The 9,295-nt window shown below is 38.2% G+C and overlaps 1 long non-coding RNA gene across 1 annotated transcript in view; it reads left to right on the top strand.

Moving 5' to 3' along the window:
• The window catches only part of LOC144977766 (uncharacterized), a 137,575-nt gene extending 128,482 nt beyond the window's left edge, over positions 1–9,093 (top strand). Inside the window, exon 6 of the long non-coding RNA XR_013646399.1 lies at positions 8,899–9,093. This is a non-coding gene — a long non-coding RNA (uncharacterized LOC144977766). The remainder of the gene's footprint in view (positions 1–8,898) is intronic.
• Positions 9,094–9,295: the final 202 nt, after the last annotated feature.

Below are 9,295 nucleotides of genomic sequence, written 5' to 3'. Positions count from 1 at the left end.
TCTATTTTCAGGGGGGAAAATCAAATTTCTTGGACTTTTTATTATTAATGGACAAGTAAAAAAAAATAATTGAGCTTTAAATAGCGCTATATCCACTAAATGTGCTCAAAGCGCTTTACAAGGGGTCCCTGGTCAACAGCAACATTAAACATGTAGGACTGGACATGACGCCTGTGAGGCGATATTACAATTTTTCGGACAAAGACACCGCTGTTAACGGCCAGGTACTCATTTTACACCTGAGTACGGTGAGAGAATGTGAGTAAAGAGCCTTTTCCAAGGCGAGGCTCGAACCCGGGACCTTCCGATCCGAAAGCGAGTGTCATACCACTAGACCACATAGCCACACGGAGTTTATTTAAAGTCTCGTTGGCCACTTTATCTCAGACCCGCCTACCTTTTCGTAGAATTCGTAGTTTTCAGGGTTTTTTAAACATATCAGGCACTAGAACTACTAATAACAATTACCAATGTGTCATTAATATGTTAAAATATTGCATTTAACTCTCTAATAGATAGTATGCGCTTGACTAAGAAGTTCACAATATTGCCATCCGGAAGTATAACTGGCCAACACACAAAACTGCGTGTATCCATGAACGTTTATGGTCTGGTTAATACAGTTCAGTGAGCATTACTCATAAACGCGGAGGGAAAAAAACAATAACAAAGACCTGAGTGACGTCATCTTCGAACTATATATAGACTAGCTACGACAACAAAACTTTGTTTTCAAGTAGTTTAATGGGAGCGATCTATATTCATGTTTTCGGCCTACCGAGTCATCAATCACGTGATTTGTTGCTGTCCAACGATTGGACATTTCTGAACAAATGCAAACACGCTGCTTTGTTTATGAAAGTTATAAACATACACATGTGTCAAGCTGAACACAATGACCAATCGTGATGTTAGATAGTTCAAAAACTGTGAATACTTTTCACTATGTGGGTCATTTTGAGCACATTTTGCAATGTGACCAATGACCTCGAGCACATGGAAAGTTAATATAGATCGTGCCCATTGAATCAAAGATCTTTATATAATTGTCGGTTTAGAGACAAAAATCCGTATTTCTACGAAATTTCCGGTGTGATTGGCATATCTGGTGTATCTGAAATTTTGGGTTATATTTTCAGGGGGAAAAAACGAATTTCTTGGACTTGTTATTTTTAAGTAGATAGGTGCGGCTATGTGGTCTTGTGTTACGACACTCCTGGGTTCGAGCCTCCGTCGGCACATAGTTGAGTCTTTGTAAAGGTTCTTTACTCACATTATCTCAGCGTACTCAGGTGTAAAATATGTACCTTTGCAAGTCCCAGGTTTGATACATTTTACTAAGACGAGGATCATTTAAATAGATCGAGATATGAAGGACGAGTTTTCTGGTCTAACTTTTAAATACGAGTTTTTCCATTGGACGGCAGTTAACGGATTAAAAAGAACTTTACAGAAATTTGTCTTTGACAGCTATTCGTTTGGGTAAAATACTCGCAGCATCCGTCAGCCTAATATAACGTATAGATAGAATTAAGTTGACGTCACTCGCGTCTTTGTTATTGTTTTTTTTTTTTTGCCATCCACGTTTATGAGTAATTCTCACTAAACTGCATTAACCAGACTATAAACGTTCATGGTTACACAGAGTTTTGGGTTTGTTTGTCCGTTATACTTCCGAATGGCAATGTTGTGAGCTTCTTAGCCAAGCGCATAATATCTATAGTCTGATTGATAGAATGTAGTGAGAAGTAATCAGCAAAATGGCTCTCTAAAAACAATAACAAAGATCTGAGTGACGTCAAAGTTTCGTTCCTTCTACATAGATGAAACGAAATTGATGTCACTTTGTTATTGTTTTCAGACAGCCATTTTGATTATTAGTTCTGACTAAATTCTAGCAATCATAATATTATAAACGTACGTTAAAGTTTCACACAGTTTTGTGTGTTGGTAATTTATATCCGGCAGGCGGATGATGTGAGTCATTTACCTAAGCGCATAGCATCAAAATATCAGGAATCCTCCTAGAAATTCCTGTCCCTGTCGAAATTACAGGCTGCTTAGGTTCCAGCTTTTGACACATTGATGGGAGTTAGTGATCGGTCGTCACTAATGAATCTATCAGTTTCCTATTCATTCATCGTGTGATGCTAACTATGATTTGATGATGGGGCTAATTCTGGCAAATAGCTTGAGTCGCATCCGTCACCTATCACGTCAAATATCATGTCAACATAACCATCTATAAATCGATATTATATTATATCATATCGTAATTGATATTGATTGGACTAGGTCATTGTTTCTCTCTCTCTCTCTCTCTCTCTCTCTCTCTCTCTCTCTCTCTCTCTCTCTCTCTCTCTCTCTCTCTCTTTCTTTATCTCTGCATTGTTATATATCTCAGTTCATTCTCTCCCTCCCTCTTCCTCTCCCTCACTCTTTCTCATACACCTACACACACTCTCCCTCACATACTCTCTCTCTCACACACACATATATATACACACAACACCTACACACAAATATATACAAGGAACACCTACACACACACACCCTTTGTCTCTCTTTCTATATGTTTCTTTCACTCTCTTTCTACCTATCTATCTATCTATCTATCTATCTATCTACCTACCTACCTATCTATCCATCTATCTATCTATTTATCTGCCTGTCTGTCTCTCTCTCGCTCTCTCTCTCTCTCTATCTCTCTCTATCTATCTATCTCTCTCTCTCTCTGTTTCTCTCTCATTCTCCCTTTATATATATATCACTCTCTCTCTCACTCTCTCTCACACACACGCTCTCTCTCTCTCTCTCTCTCTCTCTCACTCTCTCTCACTCTCCATCCTATTCTCCCCCCCCCCCTCAACCATCTATCCAGTCCACCTGCCCCACCCCCGCCCCCACCCCCTCCACCCCACCCCAACCCCCAATACCACTCAACCCCCCTACATTCTTACCTCCCCTGTCCCCAAATCATTTCAAATACCTATCACTATCACGCCTATTCATTCCAAATGATGGGAATATCATTGTGTCGTGTCATGATCTTTATTATTATATCATTATTATAATCATCATCATCATCATCATCATCATCATCATCATCATCATCATCATCATCATCATCATCATCATCATCATTATCGTCATTATCAGCACAATAATAAATGCCATAATTATTGATCTTAACTCCTCAATGACACCAGAGTAATCACACACTGACAACAACAACAACAACAAAACAAAAAACTGGTTCCATTTCCATCACAAAACGTCCACTCTATAACTATACTGCCGTATTTTTAAAGAACACAGTATGTGCTATTTGATTAACATTGCATATACTGTGTTTTTATAAACAACGTCCACTAAAGGCGGTACCAATCAATTCAAATAACACCCAGTTTGTATTATTATTTTTTAAATTCTTCAATCCAACACTACTTTATGAAGCCATAGTGTAAGAATTTTAGACAAGCTGGGCTGATTTTAATCGATCGATAATGAATTGTAAAGTATAATCGATATGTAATTAAAGTATAATCGATATGTATTTAAAGTATAATCGATATGTATTTAAAGTATAATCGATATGTAATTAAAGTACAATCGATATGTATCTAAAGTATAATCGATGTGTATTTAAAGTATAATCGATATGTATTTAAAGTATAATCGATATGTAATTAAAGGATAATCGATATGTAATTAAAGTATAATCGATATGTATTTAAAGTATAATCGATATGTAATTAAAGTATAATCGATATGTAATTAAAGTATAATCGATATGTATTTAAAGTAAAACTTTTCTGGTCAAAATGCTAAAATGCGTTTTGTCGGTGTAACTCAGACAGACAGACAAAGAGGCAGACTGACAGACAGACAGACAAGCAAACAGACAGACAGACAGGCAGACAGACTGACATACAGAAAACAAACAGAGAGACAGACAGACATACAGATACGCAGACAGACAAGCAGACAGACAGACAGACAGACAAGCAGACAAACAGACAGACAGACAGACAGGCAGACAGACAGACAAACCGACAGACAGACAGACAGACAGACAGACAGACAGACAGGCAGGCAGACAGACAAATAGACAGACAGACAGACGGGCAGACAGACAAGCAAGCAGAGAGACAGACAGACAGATAGACAACATGGGAGACAAGCAAGTAGACAGACAGACAACATGACAGACAGGCAGGCAGACAGACAGACAGACAGACTGACAGACAGACGGACATACAGACAAACAGACATACAGACATACAGACAGACAGACAAACAGACAGACAGACAGACAAACAGGGGACAAGGCTTGGCTACAGAAAACGCATCACTGGGCGTTCCCTGGGATGGAATGCGTTGACAAATGGAGACTAATGGGAAAATAAATAAACGGCTGAGATCGGAACGAGTTGAGTGGAGTCGAGTTGTTGGTTTTCTGTGTTGTTGAGGGTTGTGCGGCACTCGAAACACAATAAACAACGGCAGTATAGGCGATACCAATCAATTCAAATAACACCCAGTTTGTATTATTATTTTTTAAATTCTTCAATCCGACACTTTTTTGTGAAGCCTGAGTGTAAGAATTTTAGACAAGCTGGGCTGATTTTAATCGATCGATAAAGTATAATCGATATGTATTTAAAGTAAAACTTTTCTGGTCAAAATGCTAAAATGCTTTTTGTCGGTGTAACTCAGACAGACAGACAAACAGACAGACAGACAAACAGACAGAGTGATAGACAGACAGACAGACCCGACAAATTAACAGACAGACATACATACAAAAGACAAACAGACAGATAGAGAGACAGAGAGACAGACAGAAACGCAGACAGACAGATAGAAAGACAGACAGACTGACAGTCAGACAGACATACAGACAAACAGACAGACAGACAGACGAACATACAGACAGACAGACGAAAGGATAGACTGACAAGCAGACAGACGGACAGACAGACAGACAAACAGGGGACAAGGCTTGGCTACAGAAAACTCATCACTGGGCTTTCCCTGGGATGGAATGCGTTGACAAATGGAGACTAATGGGAAAATAAATAAACTGCTGAGATCGGAACGAGTTGAGTGGAGTCGAGTTGTTGGTTTTCTGTGTTGTTGAGGGTTGTGCGGCGCTCGAAACACAATAAAGTCATATCAGCGCCAGTAAAAAGGAAGAAATGGGTTAGTAAAAAGTTCTAACTTGAGATTTTATATAGCGCAATATTCAATGAACATGCTCAAAGCACATTACAAGGGGTCTCTGTATCAGCAGCAAAACGTAACATGTAGAACGAGACATGACGTCTAATAGGCGATGTTATAATTTTTTTTCCGACAGTGACAACGCTGTAAACGACCAGGTACTCGTTTTACGCTAAGTGCAGTGAGAGAAAGTGAGTAAAGAGCCTTTTCCAATGACTCAACTATGTTCCGAGCGAGGCTCGAATCCAGGACCTGCCCATCTGAAAGCGAGGGTTATACCATTAGACCACATAGTTGCACTAGAATCTGCTTCAGGAACCGACCCAGCTCACTGGGTGGGGTTTCTGACCTCCCATAGTGGGCAGGGAGGCCTGGGTGGGGTTCCTGACCTCCCATAGTTGGCAGGGAGGCCTGGGTGGGGTTCCTGACCTCCCATAGTGGGCAGGGAGGCCTGGGTGGGGTTCCTGACCTCCCATAGTGGGCAGGGAGGCCTGGGTGGGGTTCCTGACCTCCCATAGTGGGCAGGGAGGCCTGGGTGGGGCTCCTGACCCCCTCTAGTGAGTCGGGTTGACTCCTGAACCAGATTCTGGTGCAGCTATGTGGTCTAATGGTATGACACTCTCTTTCGGATCGGAAGGTCCTGGGTTCGAGCCTCGCTCGGGGCATAATTGAGTCCTTGGAAAAGGCTCTTTACTCACATTATCTCACCGTACTCAGACGTGAAGTTAGTACCTGGCTGTTAACAGCGTTGTCTCTATCCAAACAAAAAAAATTGTAATATCGCCTAATAGGCGTCATGCCCCCTCCTCCATGTTAAGCGTTGTTGTTGTCCAGGGACCCCTTTTAAAGCGCTTTAAGCACGGTTAGTAGATATTGCGCTATTTAAAAGCTCAATTAAAAAAAAAAGTTGTAGCCTTCATTTTGTGGGCCTCTGACTCTTAGCCGTGTATAAACAAAACGAAATTTTGTCTATCGCAATATCCACTAAACATGCTCAAAGCGCTTTGTAAAGGGTCCCTGTGTTATGGGGGTTTGTATATTTATTTGAGTGGGGTTGGGGGAGGGGGTTGTTTTTTTTAAATTTGTTTGTTTGTTTTTTTTTTTGTTAGTATGGGACTAAGTGAACTTATTTGCAGGTCTGGTAACCGAATGCATTTGTGGGCTTGATTTAACATTGTCGTCATGGACAATATTTTGCATCGGTTTGAGAGTATTTCCATGACAACACTGAGGCCATTATAATTCTGGCTGTCAGACCTTCAAACATATGCACGTCGGTATTGGACAATGCACGCCATTGTCATGGGCCATAACAGACCACACTTGTGTATTCATTCTATCATCGTAAGGTTTTCTCTCACCGTAATCCAATTAGCGGGCTAAGGAAAACAGTTGACATTTGGTGTGTCTTTAAACAAGGGAGGGAATTGGACTTTGGACTGGTGGCTTTGTCTATTATGATGTATTTATTGTACGAGGTAATAATAATAATAATAATAGGGAATGAGATTAGCGGAAGAGTAGCGTCCCTTGATTGGACGTCACCAATAGTCTGTGTCCGCGAGGACGAGAGACGCATGCGCACAACCAACATGACGTTCTCTCTCTAATAACTTTTCCGCCGGTGACGTCACAGACTATGGGTAACGTCCAATCAAGGGACGCTAATCTCATTCCCTACGATTCTTTGTATTTATTAAACGAGGCTAAAAACAATAACAAAGAGATGAGTGGTGTCAGCTTCGTTCCTTCTATATCCACATATCTATGCCGGACCGTTTTGAAACTCATCTAAAGATGCAGCTCTATCGACATTTAAATTCAAAGGAAAGATGTTTTGCTGGACCTTAACTCTCTCGTTACCAGCCATTTTCAGGATTTTCCCCAAAACTTCACACACAACTAACACAACAATAGATTTTTATCATTCTGACACAATAACAGTAAGTTCTTGCCATACATAATTTCTTTAGCTCTACTATCCCCTGTTCATTTTCTTTAAATTTGATAATGTTCAAAAGAAATTTGAATAAGAAAAATGTTGGTTGTATCGTAACAAATGTGACGATTTTTCTGTAGTTGGTAAGGACAAGGTTAATGTGTTGTAAGCGCCGTAAAACCCTTAAAATCATAAAATCATAAAGATGTTTCAATGTTGTTGTTGTTGTTGCTGTTATTGTTGTTGCTGCTGCTGCTGTTGTTGTTATTGTATTTGTTGTTGTGGTTGTTGCAAACTTTAGCACAGCTTCGACATCAAGGGAGAGATAGAGGTGCATATGAAGTTTTTTTCCACACAAGAAAATCGTCTTCCAAGACCTGTCATCACCAATCATGACAATCTGAATACACTGACCCAAAACACACGTGCAACAAATAGTATTTTTATTATTATTGTCATCATCATCATCATCATCATCATCATCATCATCATCATCATCATCATCATCATCATCATCATCATCATCATCATCGCCTCACAATCATCATCATATCATCGTCATCATCATCATCATCATCATCATCATCATCATCATCATCATCATCATCATCATCATTATTATTATTATTATTATTATTATTATTATTATTATTATTATTATTATTATTAGTATTATTACTATTATTATTATTAGTATTATTACTATTATTATTATTATTATTATTATTATTATTATTATTATTATTATTATTATTATTATCATTATCATTATTATTCGCATTATCATTATTAATAATATAGGTACTATTACATTTAATAAAATGATGATCATCATCACCAACATCATTAATGCTACCCTCATCATCATCATCATCATCATTATCGTCAGTAGCAGCAACATCAGCATCACCATCACGATTTTTACTTGTCATGCCTGTAAAGGAATAAGAAAGAAATAAGTTAACTCTCGGTAGGCAGGTGGCAATACTCTTCAACTGTCGTGACGTCACTTCCTTCCTAATGACGCATGGTAACTTAGTGACTGGCTCTAAACTATCGGAACAATGGCGGAAGCTCTGATGAAATATTTCTCCGAAGACCATGAAAGTGTACCCAGAGGGAAAAAAACAAAACATTATAAGTCTGATCATGTTTTGACTTTTACACATTCTGATCAAAAGACATATGAAAAGTTCTAGCCAGCATGAAGAATAAAAAGTACCGATTTTCTTTGTTGGAAAGAACCACGATGGCCGCCGTTGCTGGTCGACGTGACATCAGACTATTGATTCCAATTGACACAGTATCAAATAGAGGTTGAACTTTAACCTGACTGATTCGAATACCATAATATTATAATGTGACGGAATAGGATTCAATAGTCTGATGTCACGTCCGCCCAGCAACCAGCAGCTTGGTTCTAAACAAAGAAAATCGGTACTTTTTATTCTTCGTGCAGGCTAGCTAGAACTTTTTCACATGCCATATGATCAGAATGTATAAAAGTCAAAACATTATCAGATTTATAATGTTTTTCTCCTCTGGATACACCTTTATACTCGTCGGAATATTATTCCATAAGGGCGTCCGCCATTGTTCAAAATAGTTTGGAACCAGTTGCTAAGCTACTATGCGTCATTACGACGGGAGGTGACGTCACGACTGTTGAAACCTATTGAGTCAATTAATTAATTCATGTCTTTTTTTTTTCTTCTTTCTTTCCACTATTCTAGTTTCCGCTAGAATCAACAGCGCCTACGGCCCAGGAAGGCGGAAGTAAAGTGACGGAGTCATGGAGCAATGCGCATGCGCCAAGTCCTTGTTTTCTGCACGTCTCCGAACGTACATCTGTATAATTTTATTATGATATTAATTACTATATTATTATCCCTCGTTACTAAAAACCTTTCTACGACACCTTTCTAAAAATAAACAATAATAATGATAATAATAATAATAATATAATAATAATAATAATAATAATAATAATAATAATAATAATAATAATAATAATAATAATAATAATAAAAATAATAATATAATAATAATAATAATAATAATAATAATAATAATAATAATAATAATAATAATAATAATAATAATAATAATAATAATAATAATAATATAATA

Source organism: Berghia stephanieae, chromosome 8 (assembly GCF_034508935.2).
Source record: "Berghia stephanieae isolate SIO BIC M18660-M18661 chromosome 8, UCSD_Bste_1.3, whole genome shotgun sequence".
Taxonomy (NCBI): Eukaryota; Metazoa; Mollusca; class Gastropoda; order Nudibranchia; family Aeolidiidae; genus Berghia; species Berghia stephanieae.
Note: the sequence above shows the minus strand (reverse complement) of the source record. Positions and strands in the feature narration are given on the sequence as shown.